Source organism: Chiloscyllium punctatum, chromosome 48 (assembly GCF_047496795.1).
Source record: "Chiloscyllium punctatum isolate Juve2018m chromosome 48, sChiPun1.3, whole genome shotgun sequence".
NCBI classification, from domain to species: Eukaryota; Metazoa; Chordata; class Chondrichthyes; order Orectolobiformes; family Hemiscylliidae; genus Chiloscyllium; species Chiloscyllium punctatum.
In genome coordinates, this window is record NC_092786.1 from 59,321,973 (window position 1) to 59,336,320 (window position 14,348).

A 14,348-nucleotide genomic window follows, 5' to 3' on the forward strand; every position below is an offset into this window, starting at 1 on the left:
CAGGCACACACATAGATACACAGACAAAAACACAGACACACAGATACACAGACACACAAATACACAGATACACAGACAGACACACAGATACACAGACACACAGGCACACACATAGACACACAGACAAAAACACAGACACAAAACACAGATACAGAGGCACAGAGACACACATTCACACACAGACACACACACAGACTTCATTTCCATTTAAACTAACACATGCAAACTTATCCTCACACATACACACAATCACAAACTCCATCTCACACAATTCACATGAATAAGAATAAATTACAGGCTATAAGACAATTTCAAAGGAAGGAAAGAATTTGATTTGATGGAGAACTAGTTGATAGGAGTTGCAAAGATTTACAAGACACTGACTTGTAGTGACAAAAGTGAGGACTGCAGATGCTGGAAACCAGAGTCTAGATTAGAATGGTGCTGGAAAACCACAGCTGCTGTGCTTTTCCAGCACCACTCTAATCTGTATCCAGTGACAGTCCTGTCACATTGCTGTGGTGCTACTCTATGCTACTGTCTCCCCACCCCCACCCTCCTCTAGCTTATCTCTCCATGCTTCAGGCTCACTGCCTTTATTCCTGATGAAGGGCTTTTGCCCGAAACGTCGATTTCGAAGCTACCTGGATACTGCCTGAACTGCTGTGCTCTTCCAGCACCACTAATCCAGACACTGGGACTTGGGATCCAGTCTGAAATATACAGCCAGATCTTTCAAGAGTGAACTTTTGAAACACTTCCATAAACAAAAAGATAAAGAAGTTTGGAATGTTGTTCTACAAATTGCTATTGGCTGAAACATTCATTTTGAAGCTGAGATTGTTAAGTTTTGTTAGCATGTGCAATTTGGGGATTTAGAGCAAAGAGTGGGATATGGTGTGATGTAGCCTCCTCTATTTTGGGGAGACAGGCCGCCTACGTGCGGAACGTTTCAGAGAACACCTCTGGGACACCCGGACCAACCAACCCAACCACCCCATAGCCCAACACTTCAACTCCCCCTTCCACTCCACCAAGGACATGCAGGTCCTTGGATTCCTCCATCGCCAGACCATGGCAACACGACAGTTGGAGGAAGAGCGCCTCATCTTCCACCTGGGAACCCTCCAATCACAAGGGATGAACTCAGATTTCTCCAGTTTCCTCATTTCCCCTCCCCCCACCTTGTCTCAGTCAAATCCCTCGAACTCAGCACCACCTTCCTAACCTGCAATCTTCTTCCTGACATCTCTGCCCCCTCCCCACTCTGGCCTATCACCCTCATCTTGACCTCCCTCCACCTATCGCATTCCCAACGCCCCTCCCCCAAGTCCCTCCTCCCTACCTTTTATCCTAGCCTGCTGGACACACTTTCCTCATTCCTGAAGAAGGGCTCATGCCCGAAACGTCGATTCTCCTGCTCCTTGGATGCTGCCTGACCTGCTGTGCTTTTCCAGCAACACATTTTCAGCTCTGATCTCCAGCATCTGCAGTCCTCAGTATCTCCTATGGTGTGAGATCAGTTGAACAGGAAACAGGTTAAAGCTATTAAAGAGACCCCTCCTGATTCTACTTTGTTACATGAACAAACATAGCACATACTAGCACACAGCAAGATCGCACAAAAAGCAAAGAGACACTGTAATTTTGTAGTTCAGTCTGAGGGACGATTGTTCCTTTGATCACCATAGGACCCCCTCCCCATCCCCAGCCTACTTCAATTTAGAGAAGATAAACCTCAGCCCACTCGAATGCACAGAGCAAGCAGACAGGTCATCCCTTTATCAAGGAGGACGTCTCTGACTGCCTGCACTCTCACCAGACTGATTCAACAACAGTACAGCATTCCCCCACATCAGTGCTTCCAATAAAGTGCTGCTTTCTCAGCACTGACCCTCCGACAGTGCAGCACTCCCTCAATATTGACCCTCTGACATTGTGGCATTCCCTCAGTACTGATCCTCCAACAGTGCGGCATTCCCTCAGCACTGACCCTCTGATAATGCGGCATTCCCTCAGCACTGATCCTCCAACAGTGCAGCACTCCCTCAGCACTGATCCTCCTACAGTGCAGCACTCCCTCAGCACTGACCCTCCGACAGTGCCCATTCCCTCAGTACTGACCGTCTGACAGTGCGGCACTCTCTCAGCACTGACCTTCCGACATTGCCCACTCCCTCGGTATCGACCCTCCGACAGTGCCTACTCCTTCAGTACTAACCTTCCTACTGTGCCCACGCCCTCAGTACCAATCCTCTGACAGTGCCCAGTCCCTCAGTATTGGTCCTCCGACAGTGCCCATTCCCTCAGAATTGGTGGTCAGACAGTGCCCATTTCCTCAGCACTGACACTCAGACAGTGCCCACTCCCTCGGTACTGACCCTCTGACAGTGCCCACTCCCTCAATACCGGCCCTCCAACAGTGCCCATTCCTTCAGCACTGATGCTCAGACAGTGCAGGTTGAACTGAAATGAAGCATCAGCTGAGGTTATGTTCTTGTCTTTGGAAGGTATCTTGAAGCCACAGTGTGAATCAGGCCTTACCTGATCCAATGTTGTATGTCTGACTGATTTCACCTCCGTGACAGCTCCCTGCTCCAGGCAGAAGGAGGGGAACAGATTGGGATTCCACTTCCAATGTTATATAAGACAGTCAAGAAGGCAGAACAACACCTCTTCTTCCTCAGGCACCTCAGGAAATTCAGCATGTCCAGAAGGACCCTCACCAACTTCCACAGATGCACCATTGAAAGCATATTGCCCGGGTACATAACAGCCTGGTATGGTAACAGCTCTGCCCAGGATCGATAGAAACTATAAAGGATAGTCTGCACAGCCCAGACCATCATGGAAGCCAACCTTCCATCCATGACTCCATTTACATGGCTTGCTGCCCCAGAAAGGCTGCCAACATTATCAAAGATTCTTCGCATCCCGGTAACGCTCTCCTACAACCTCTTCCATCAGGCAGTAGATACAGAAGCCTGAACACATGGACCAGCAGGTTCAGGACAGCTTCTCCCTGGCTGTTATTAGACTGATGAGTGGAAGGTCTAGCCTCAAATGAAGCTGATCTAGCTAGTGTTGATCTTGCCTCGCACACACCCTGTGTGATGTAAACTGTATGTCACTGTCTAAGTTTTTCCTTCACCCTATGATCTCTATGTCCTTGCTTTCTATGATCTGCCTGTACTGCTCATCAACAAAGCTTTTCACTGTACTCAGGTGCATGTGACAATAAATGAATTAAATCAAACCAAATCAATCAGCAGTGATAGGGTTAATACAGAAGCTTTGGAATGGCTCCACCCACTGTTATGTACATTGAGGTCTTTGTTTGTTGTTGATTCTGTCGTTGTTCTAAGTTGTAATTGTGAATCTGTCTACTATACAGAGTACAGCCTCTTGAACAGGTCAGTTACTGTCTGTTAAAAGATATCAATGTGTACCAACTAGTGTTAATGTTGCTAAACAATCTTAAACTAATGTAACCCCTAATCTAACGAATATGTAATAAACTGCTTCTTATTATTCAAATTCAAACCTCTTCTGCTAATGGCTAATCCTTCACCATTCAATACGAGTCAACCCGTGGGATCCAGGATTACAAGAATGGTCACTGGCAGCAAAGCTACCCAGAGAAGATCATACCCAAACCAGATGCCAGCTGTGGGCATCTCTTAAAGCAATGGATAGCTGGTGCCAGGCAAGGGAAGGGACAGCCCTGCTGGGAAGCTTTCCAAAGTCAAAAAGCCAGTAGGAGTATACTTCAGAGGGAAATCAGGAGGGCAAAACGGGGACATGAGATAGTTTTGGCAAATAGAATTAAGGAGAATCCAAAGGGTTTTTACAAATATATTAAGGACAAAAGGGTAACTAGGGAGAGAATAGGGCCCCTCAATGATCAGCAAGGCGGCCTTTGTGTGGAGCCGCAGGAGATGGGGGAGTCAGTATTTACTGTGGAAAAGGACATGGAAGATATAGAATGTAGGGAAATAGATGGTGACATCTTGGAAAATGTCCAGATTACAGAGGAGGAAGTGCTGGATGTATTGAAACGCATAAAGGTGGATAAATCCCCAGGACCTGATCAAGCAAGGGAACAGGCTTGGCAGAATTAGCGGGGAAAGAAGACCCTGTTGAGCTTGACTCTAGTCTGGCACTGTGAAGAGACATGAGAGGTGGAGAATAAGTGGGAGGCTTTGGCTGCCGGTGAAATACCACCACTCTTATTGTTTCTTCACTTACCCGGTGAGGTGGGGAGGCGAGCCCTGAGGGTGCGACCCGATCCGGGGACAGTGTCAGGTGGGGAGTTTGACTGGGGCGGTACACCTGTCACACCGTAACGCAGGGGTCCTAAGGCGAGCTCAGGGAGGACAGAAACCTCCCGTGGAGCAGAAGGGCAAAAGCTCGCTCGATCTTGATTTTCAGTACGAGTACAGACCGTGAAAGCGGGGCCTCGCGATCCTTCTGAACTTTTGGGTTTTAAGCAAGAGGTGTCAGAAAAGTTACCACAGGGATAACTGGCTGGAGGCTGCCAAGCGTTCATAGCGACGTCACGTTTTGATCCTTCGATGTCGGCTCTTTCTATCATTGTGAAGCAGAATTCACCAAGTGTTGGATTGATCACCCACTAATAGGGAACGTGAGCTGGGTTTAGACCGTGGTGAGACAGGTTAGTTTTACCCGACTGATGTTGTGTTGTTGCAATAGTAATCCTACTCAGTACGAGAGGACATTTGGTGTACGTGCTTGGTTGAGGAGCCAATGGTGCTTAAAGATTTTGTATCACCATCTGTGGTTATTTGCTCACTTGTCACTGAAGAGTTGTAATAATTCGAGTGTCAGTGACAAAGTGAGTCTTGATGTCTTTTGGGCGAATGTCTCAAATCTCTCAATGCCGAAGAACTTCATGAAGCGGTTATTCATGCCCAGCCACTTGCCTCCACGGTGGCACAGTGGTTAGCACTGCTGCCTCACAGTACCAGAGACCCGGGTTCAATTCCCGCCTCAGGCAACTGTCTGTTGTGGAGTTTGCACATTCTGCTCTGGGTGCTCCAGTTTCCTCCCACAGTCCAAAAATGTGCAGGTTAGGTGAATTGGCCACGCTAAATTGCCCATAGAATTAGGTGAAGGGGTAAAAGTAGGGGAATGGGTCTGGGTGGGTTGCTCTTCGGAGGGTCGGTGTGAACTTGTTGGGCCGAAGGGCCTGTTTCCACACTGTAAGTAATCTAATCTAATCTAAAAAAAAATGTGTACCCTAGAACTCTGTGGGAAGCTAGGGAAGTGATTGCTGGGCCTCTTGCTGAGACATTTGTATCATCGATAGTCACAGGTGAGGTGCTGGAAGACGTGGTGCCACTGTTTAAGAAAGGTGGTGAGGACAAGCCAGGGAACTATAGACCGGTGAGCCTGACCTCAATGGTGGGCAAGTTGTTGGAGGGAATCCTGAGGGACAGGATGTACAGGTACTTGGAAAGGGAAGGACTGACTAGGGATAGTCAACATGGCTTTGTGCGTGGGAAATCATGTCTCACAAACTTGATTGAGTGTTTTGAAGAAGTAACAAAAGAGGATTGATGAGGGTAGAGCGGTAGATGTGATCTATATGGACTTCAGTAAGGTGTTTAACAAGGTTCCCCATGGGAGACTGATTAGCAAGGTTAGATCTCATGGAATACAGGGAGAACTAGCCATTTGGATACAGAACTGGCTCAAAGGTAGAAGACAGAGGGTGATGGTGGAGGGTTGTTTTTCAGACTGGAGGCCTGTGACCAGTGGAGTGCAACAAGGATCGGTGCTGGGTCCTCTACTTCTCATTATTTATATAAATGATCTGGATGTGAACATAAGAGGTATAGTTAGTAAGTTTACAGATAACACTAAAGATGGAATTTAATTTAGATAAATGTGAGGTGCTGCATTTTGGGAAAGCAAATCCTAGCAGGACTTTTACACTTAATAGTAAGGTTCTCGGGAGTGTTGCTGAACAAAGAGACCTTGGAGTGCAGGTTCATAGCTCCTTGAAAGTGGAGTCACAGATAGATAGGATAGTGAAGGTGGCGTTTGGTATGCTTTCCTTTATTGCTCAGAGTATTGAGTACAGGAGTTGGGAGGTCATGTTGCGGCTGTACAGGACATTGGTTAGGCCACTGTTGGAGTATTGCATGCAATTCTGGTCTCCTTCCTATCGGAAGGGTGTTGTGAAACTTGAATGTGCTCAGAAAAGATTTACAAGGATGTTGCCAGGGTTGGAGGATTTTAGCCATTGGGAGAGGTTAAATAGGCTGGGGCTGTTTTCTCTGGAGGGTCGGAGGCTGAGGGGTGACCTTATAGATTTTATAAAATCATGAGGGGCATGAAGAGGATAAATAGACAAAGTCTTTTCCCTGGGTGGGGGAGTCCAGAACTAGAGGGCCTAGGTTTAGGGTGAGAGGGGAAAGGTATAAAAGAGACCTAAGGGGCAACTTTTTCACGCAGAGGGTGGTACGTGTATGGAATGAGCTGCCAGAGGAAGTGGTGGAGACTGGTACAATTGCAACATTTAAGAGGCATTTGGATGGGTTTTATCAATAGGAAGGGTTTGGAGGGATATGGGCCAGGTGCTGGCAGGTGGGACTCGATTGGGCTGGAATATCTGGTTGGCATGGACAGGTTGGACTGAAGGGTTTGTTTCCATGCTGTACATCTCTATGACTCAATGTGAAAGGTCCTGGAGCAGATTCCCATTGGGATGGAGGTGTCACTAGCAAGGCCAGCATTTATTGTGTATCCCTAATTGCCCTTGAACTGAGTGGCTTGCTTGGCCAGTTCAGAGAGCTTGTAAGAACCAACCACATCACTGTGGGCTTGGAGTCCAGTCACACCCAGAGCCTGACCAGAGAAGAATGACAGAAAACTGCCAAGGTAACAGCTCTATTTAAAAAGGGAAGGAGATTTTAAAAATCATGGAACTCACAGATAGTTAGCTCAATGTCTGTTATTGGTAAGCTGTTAGAGTCATTATTGTTTTTTTTCTAATCAACATCTTTGTCAATATTATGACATATCTGTGGAGCAGGTGAGTCTTGAATGCAGGCCTTCTGGCACAGAGATAGGTGCACTACCACCACACCAAATAGCAGAGCATTTAGGAATAGATAACACAGTATGATCAAACAGAGTCAGCATAGCTTCACGAAATGAAGTCTGGCAAGGTTACTGGAATTCTTTAAGAAGGTAACAAGCAGAATAGATAAAGGAGAAGCTGCAGGTGTAATATATTTGAATTTTCAGAAGGCAGTCTCAGTTACCAGGAGAAAGTGAGGACTGCAGATGCTGGAGATCAGAGCTGAAAATGTGTTGCTGGAAAAGTGCAGCAGGTCAGGCAGCATCCAAGGAGCAGGAGAATCAACATTTGGGCATGAACCCGAAAAGGGCTCCTGAAGAAGGGCTTATACCCGAAATGTCGATTCTCCTGCTCCTTGGATGCTGCCTGACCTGCTGCGCTTTTCCAGCAACACATTTTCAGTCTCAGTTACCACACATGAACCTACTTCCAATTAGATAACAGCCCATAGTGTTGGGGGTAGTATATTAGCGTGGAGAGAGGATTTGCGAACTAATAGAAAACAGGGAGTTGGGATAAGGAGACATCTTCAAGATGGCAATCTGTAATCTGTGGTGTGTCACAGGGATCATTGTTGGGGCTGATGGTAGATTATTTACAATCTGTATTAATGACTTGGATGAGAAAAGGGAATGTACTGTGGCCAAGTTTATGGATGACACAGCAGGAGGTGGGAGTACAACTGGAGAGGGTGACACTCAGAATCCTCAGAGAGATTTAAACAGGTTAAACAAGTGGGCAGAAACTGGACAGGTGGAACTTAATGTGGGAAAATATGAGGTGTTGTACTTTGGCAGGAAGAATAGAGGAGCTGAATATTATTTTTAACTAGAGAAAGATTGCAGAAAGCTGCAGAACAGAGTGGATTGAGGAGTCCTTGCCTGTGGGTCACTACATGTTATCATCCAGGTTCATTGGGTAATAGAGAAGGCAAATTGAAATGTTGCCATTTATTTCAAAGGAAGTGGAGTATAAAAGTAGAAAAGTTTTGCTGAAATTATATAACGTAACAGTCAGGCCACCACTGTAATACTGTGAGCAGTTTTGGGCCCCTTATCTATGGATAGTGTTATTGGTTTTGGAGGCAGGTCCAGAGGAGGTTCACTCGGCTGATATTGGGTATGAGGAGAGGTTAGGTAGGTTGGGCCTGTACTTACTGGAGTTTAGAAGAAAGAGAAGACATCTTATTAAAATGTACAAAAACCTTCAGGGAGCTGACAGGGTTGATGTAAAAAGGTTGTTTCTCCTTGTGGGAGAGTCTAGGTACAATCTCAGAATAAGGGGGTCACCCACTTAACCAGAGATGAGGACAAATCTCTTTTCTCAGAGGGGAGTGAATCTGTGGAATGCTTTACTGCAGAGGGCTGTCGAGGCTGGGTCATTCAGGATGTTCAAGGCTGAGAGAGACAGATTTTTAATCAGTCAGGGAATCGAGGGCTATGGGGAAAAGGGAGGAAAGTGGAGTTGAGGATCATGTAATTGAAAAGTGGAACAGCTTCGATGGGCTGAATGGCCTACATGGGCTGTGAACATCTCATGGTCTAGGGCTTTATTTCCTTCCTGAGGGGAGATTGGTGAACCAGGTGGGGTTTTTATGATGATTAACCATAATTGTCATGGTCAACATTATGGAGATTCAATTTATAGTCCACCTCGATTCAAGATGGTGGCAAAGCAGGATGTTCCACCCAGGGCTCCTCTGCCCCACCCATTCTTTTTCTTTTTTCTCTCTTTATTTTCAAACTGTAAACGTTATTTGCCAGAGCTCAGCACCGTCCCCATGACCTGTCCTACCTGCCAATCTCCCTTCCCACCTATCCGATCCACCCTCCCCTCTGACCTATCACCTCCATCCCCACCCCCATTCATCTATTGTACTCTTTGCTACTTTCTCCCCACCCCTACCCTCCTCTCATTTATCTCTCCACCCTGGAGGCTTCCTGCCTCTATTCCTGATGAAGGGCTTTTGCCCAAAACGCCGATTTTCCTGCTCCTCGATGCTGCCTGATCCAGCACAACTCTAATCTAAACTTTGTTTTCCAGCATCTGCAGTCCTCACTTTTGCCTTACCAGAGGTGAGTCCCAGGCCAGGCCAACATGGGGGAAGGGTATCGTGGAGGCGAGTCCCAGGCCAGGCCAGCACAGGGACAGGGAGTCCTGCAGGCGAGTCCCAAGCCAGGCCAGCACGGGGACAGGGAGTCCCAAAGGTGAATCCCAGGCCAGGCCAGCACGGGGACAGGGAGTCCCAGAGGTGAGTCTCAGGCCAGGCCAACATGGGGTAAGGGTATCATGGAGGCAAGTGCCAGGCCAGGCCAGAATGAGGACAGGGAGTCCCAGAGATGAGTCCCAGGCCAGGCCAGTGTGGAGGAGGTGAGGCCCTTGGGGCCTGGAAGTCAGGATTCGAGGTTTAAAGCCTGGTGTGGTTTAGAGGCCTGGCCCAGGGCAGTCTGAAGGCTTGGTGCTCACACAGACTTGGTGAAAAGACTAAAATTCGAGTATTTTTTTGAAAAGAAAACATCTTTATTTTTTGTCCTGATGCTGAACTTTTCTTTATGATTCTCTCAAGTCTGTAACACATATTTAAGTTTCAGTACCTAGGTAACCTGTACCTAAGATGGTGTCTAAGCAGCAATGTTACAAACCTTTCACTGTGTTCATTCAAATGCACATGACAATAGAGGCTAATTCAATTAAATTTATTCATAATGAGGTTCCCTCCAATGTTCTGGACAAAATCCTTGATCAACTTCACTAATTCAAAATATCTGGCTATGGGAGCTTGCTTTGCACAAATTGGCTGCACCATTTCCTACATTTCCACACCCACTACACTTTGGAAGCACTTCACTAATGTTAAACTGCTTTCAGGAGGTTGTAAAAGGTGCTATATAAATGGACATCTTGCTTCTTTCTTTCAAAATGCGTGTGGATGCCTGAGACCAGGGTGTGGGGTTGGGGTTTGGAGATGTTGGTGTGGCGAAGAGGGGGAGGTTGGGTTGGGGAAGATCGGGGCCAGGGGATGTTGGTAAGGGACTGGAAGGTTCAGAGAATTCCCAAACAAGAGTTTCTGCCCCTGGGGCTGTACTGCTCCCTGCTCCCTGGAGAGGCGATGTCCCACTGGGTTCACAAAGGGCCATATTGCGAAGCCTCAATTCCTCAGAGATTGCTCCAACCAGCAGGACTGGCCCATCCTAACTGGTGCAGGGGTTGAAATTGGACTGAAACTAATGGGTCAAGAGGTTTGGGTCATTGTGCTGGGAGCTTCTAACAGAAAGTGACTCTACCAGAAGGTCAGCTCAATCACATCGATGTCAACGTGGGTCTGAGCTGTCCAGAAATCTGGGCAGTTTGGGAGAGGAATACGTACAGTTCTCTCTTGCTAATTGTGTGTCAGCAGAATGCACTTGTTCTAGGTTTCAGCAAGTGTCAGGAGGGAAGCAAATTGCAGCAAAATGCAAGGCAGATAAATCCCATTGATGTAAGACAGGTTCGGAAAATGGAGCCATTGAGAGCAACTGTGGAAACCATCTCTTATGTTAAGGGTCTGACTGTCTCCTCAGCCTGGTTTCCACAGCCCAGACCAGCAACTCCCCAAAAATTGTTGAGGAACTATTTTTAAACTGACAGTTGCCATGGCAACACTGGGGACTGCTGCTTCCCCTGACACTGCTGTCGCAGGTCTTTATTCAAGTCTGAGTGTAGGAGTCTGCGTTCATTCACAATCCCCAGCTTGGCCAGAACAAATAAACTTCACAGCGGAAAGGAATAGCCAAAACTGTCAATAAAAAATAATATTCATTGGATTCTCCCATTGTAGGAGAGAAAGAAGAAAGCACAAACTCTGATAGAATTCAATGAGTTCCTTCTGTCATGAACTGGAAATTGTCACTCAGTTAAGTCTTGTGATGTAGGGAAGATTTTTGCGACCTTCGGAGGGGGGGGGGGGGGGCGGAAGGCTGAGATTTAATTTGCACATCACAATTCTGACATTGTTTAAAGACACACAGTCCAATCAGGTTAGCCACTTCAGGTGCTCCAAATGAGTGACACATCGTCAGGGATGGGCTACTGTAATCTCATCTCATGTCCCAGAGGGATCTTCAGGCACTAGACAAGGTCTTCACGAGGAAGAGAGAGCAGGGCAATTGTCAAAGTAAGAGAGGGGTTCCACGCATACACGGCAGAGAGAAAGTTGGAGATAGCAGAATATCACCTGTAGTCAGCAGATGCACAGAACATGGAACAGTACAGCATAGTACAGGCCCTTCGGCCCTCAATGTTGTCCTGACTTTTTATCCTACTAAGGTCAAACTAACCTATATATCCTTCATTTTACTCGCATCCATGTGCCTATCCAAGAGTCCGTAATGTATCTAGATCTACTATCGTTTTCCCTAGAGCTTCGGAGGCTGAAGGATGACCTTATAGAGGTTTATAAAATCATGAGGGGCATGGATACATAAACAGACAAAGTCTTTTCCCTGGGGTGGGGGAGTCCAGAACTAGAGGGCATAGGTTTAGGGTGAGAGGGGAAAGATATAAAAGAGACCTATGGGGCAACTGTTTCACGCAGAGGGTGGTACGGGTATGGAATGAGCTGTCAGAGGAAGTGGTGGAGGATGGTACAATTACAACCTTTAAGAGGCACATGGACGAGTATATGAATAGGAAGGGTTTGGAGGGATATGGGCCAAGTGCTGGCAAATGGGACTAGATTGGGTTGGGATATCTGGTCAGCGTGGATGGGTTAGAGCACAGGGTCTGCTTCCATGCTGTACACCTCTATGACTCTATGACACTGCTGGCAGTGCATTCCTCCTGTATTTAGTACAGTTCTCACAGTAGCTAACAGTGTTATACCTGTGTACAGCACAGTTACACCCGTAGGGAATAGAATTACAATATAAAAACTGAGAGAACTGCAGATGCTGTAAACCAGAAACAAAAACAGAAGTTGCTGGAAAAACTCAGCAGGTCAGGCAGCATCTGTGGAGAGAAATCAGAGTTAACATTTCAGGTCTGGTGACCTTTCCTCAGAATTACAACCATTGTCAGCACAATTCCATCTGTAGACAGCAGAGTACCGCCTGTAGTCTGTACCATCTTACCTATAGAGAGCAGTTCCCCCTGTAGAGAGGTTACACCTGTAACAGCAGAGTTTATTTCCTCAGATTCTTTACTTCCACTTGGAAATGATTGTTTTATTTTTCAGGGCACAGTCTCCTCTCCTGGTGTTCAACTGATTCACAATAATCTGAGCAGGTGTTTAAATCCAGAAAGCTGTGAGTTTCACTTAGCCTGCCTGACCTTTCACTTCAGGGTTCTGACCCTGAACCTGCCCCTGGGCTGGACAGACAAACTCCTAAACTTCAGAATGGTGAAGACAGTGAGCAATGAGTCAAGGTTCTTTAAAATTAAACTTACATTTTAACCCTTAGTGACATGAATATTAATTAACAACTCTTTCTCTCTGGCGGGCAAGACAGGATGAAGGAGATGAATCTTCAGAGCCTATCAGGTTCCTGTCCAATTACAGGCTGTGACTGAGCTCCCAAAACCAGAGGACAAATCAGAGGCAGCGTAGACTCAAAGAATCACGTGGCTGTGGGAGTAACAGAGGGTCTGCTCCATTGAAAGCCCCCCCGCTTCTTCCTCAATCAGAGATAAAACTGCCAGCCTGCAGGGGGTCAAGGGTCAGGGCAAATGGGGTGAAGGGATGGAGGAAGGCTGTAATGGGAGTTGCCCATTTGTAGCACAGCATTTGGCTGTGACCCACCCTGACAGTGTACCTGTGGCATTGCCCCCTCCCCTAGACAGCTTGCCCCTGACTACCTACCTTCAGGCGGATGGTCATTCCCTCAATCACATTATGAAACTGGGGGCTGTCCGGAAAAATCCCCATGTCTCTGTAAACCCTGTTTAACTGTGATATCCGTGAGACTAATTATCTCCTTCCATCTCTTGGAAGGAATCCTTTCTGGGTCCCACAGCTACATCGACTAAAATGGCAGCATCAAGAACAAAGACAGCAAACAGCTCACAGCGACTCCACACACCTCCATAAGATGGTCACAGCAGAAGTAGGCCATTCAGCCCATCGGGTCTGTTTGCCATTCAATGGGATCATGGCTTATCTGATCAACCTCAATGTCACTTTTCTGCCTTTTCCCCATAACCCTTGATTCCCCTCGCTGATTCGAAATCTGTCTATTTCAGCCTGGATAATGCTGACTGACCCAGCCTTGACAGTAATCTAAGGTTAAGAATTCCACAGATTCATTCCCCTGTAAGAGAAGAAATTTCCCTTCATCTCTGTCTGAAATAGCTAGCCCCTTGTTCTGAGATTACCCCCTCTACAGTCCCCTTGTAGGCTGTCCACAAGGGAAAACACCCTTTCAGCATCCTGTCAAGTTCCCTAAAAAATCTTATAAGTTTCAATATAGTTGCCTCTCATTCCTCTAAACTACAATAAGCACAGGCCCATAAGTACTGTGTCCTCCAGGCCTGTTATCAGATGAGTGAACTTTCCCTGGCCTGCCTCAGTCTAGTGTTCCTTAGATAAGGAGCCCAAAACTCTTCACAGTATTCCAGCTATGGCATTGTTTCCTGCCGCTTTATACTCTATTCCCTTTGCTGATTTCCACTCACCTTTCTCCACAAATTCTCTTGTTGAAAGGGGAAAAGACAAGGAAAATCAACTTCAGAGGTTCTGACAAGGCAGAATTCTCACCCAGAACATGAAAGACGCCATCAGTGTACAAACAGCCTTGCTTTGTCAACAACAAATGGAAAGGAACTGGGACAAAATGAAAGGAAAGAACTCATTGAATCCAGTGGGTTTTTTAAATTCTTTCACAGGATGTGGCTGGGTGGCATTGACAGTATTACCCATCCTTAATTGTCCAGAGGGTAGTAAGAAGTCAACCACATTGCTGTGGGTCTCGAGACCACACATAGGCCAGACCAGGTCATGGTGGCAAATTTCCTTCCCTAAAGGACATTAGTGAACCAGATAAATGTTTCAATGCAATTGGCAACATTTTCATAGTCATCATTAGACTCTTTATTCCAATTTTTAAAAAAGCTAAATCCAAATTCTACCACCTGCCATGGTGGGATTCGAAGCCAGGTTCCCAGAATAATATCTGGGTTCTGGGTGAACAGTTCACTAAGAATATCACCTCCTCCCCTCAGAGATTTATCTGATTGTACTGAGCTAAAGGCTGCTGGGGTTCACCAG

At 46.6% G+C, this 14,348-nt stretch overlaps 1 long non-coding RNA gene across 1 annotated transcript in view; it reads left to right on the plus strand.

Moving 5' to 3' along the window:
• LOC140469089 (uncharacterized) overlaps positions 1-3,489 on the plus strand; it is a 60,507-nt gene extending 57,018 nt beyond the window's left edge. The window contains exon 6 of the long non-coding RNA XR_011955952.1: positions 2,589-3,489. This is a non-coding gene — a long non-coding RNA (uncharacterized lncRNA). The remainder of the gene's footprint in view (positions 1-2,588) is intronic.
• Positions 3,490-14,348: the final 10,859 nt, after the last annotated feature.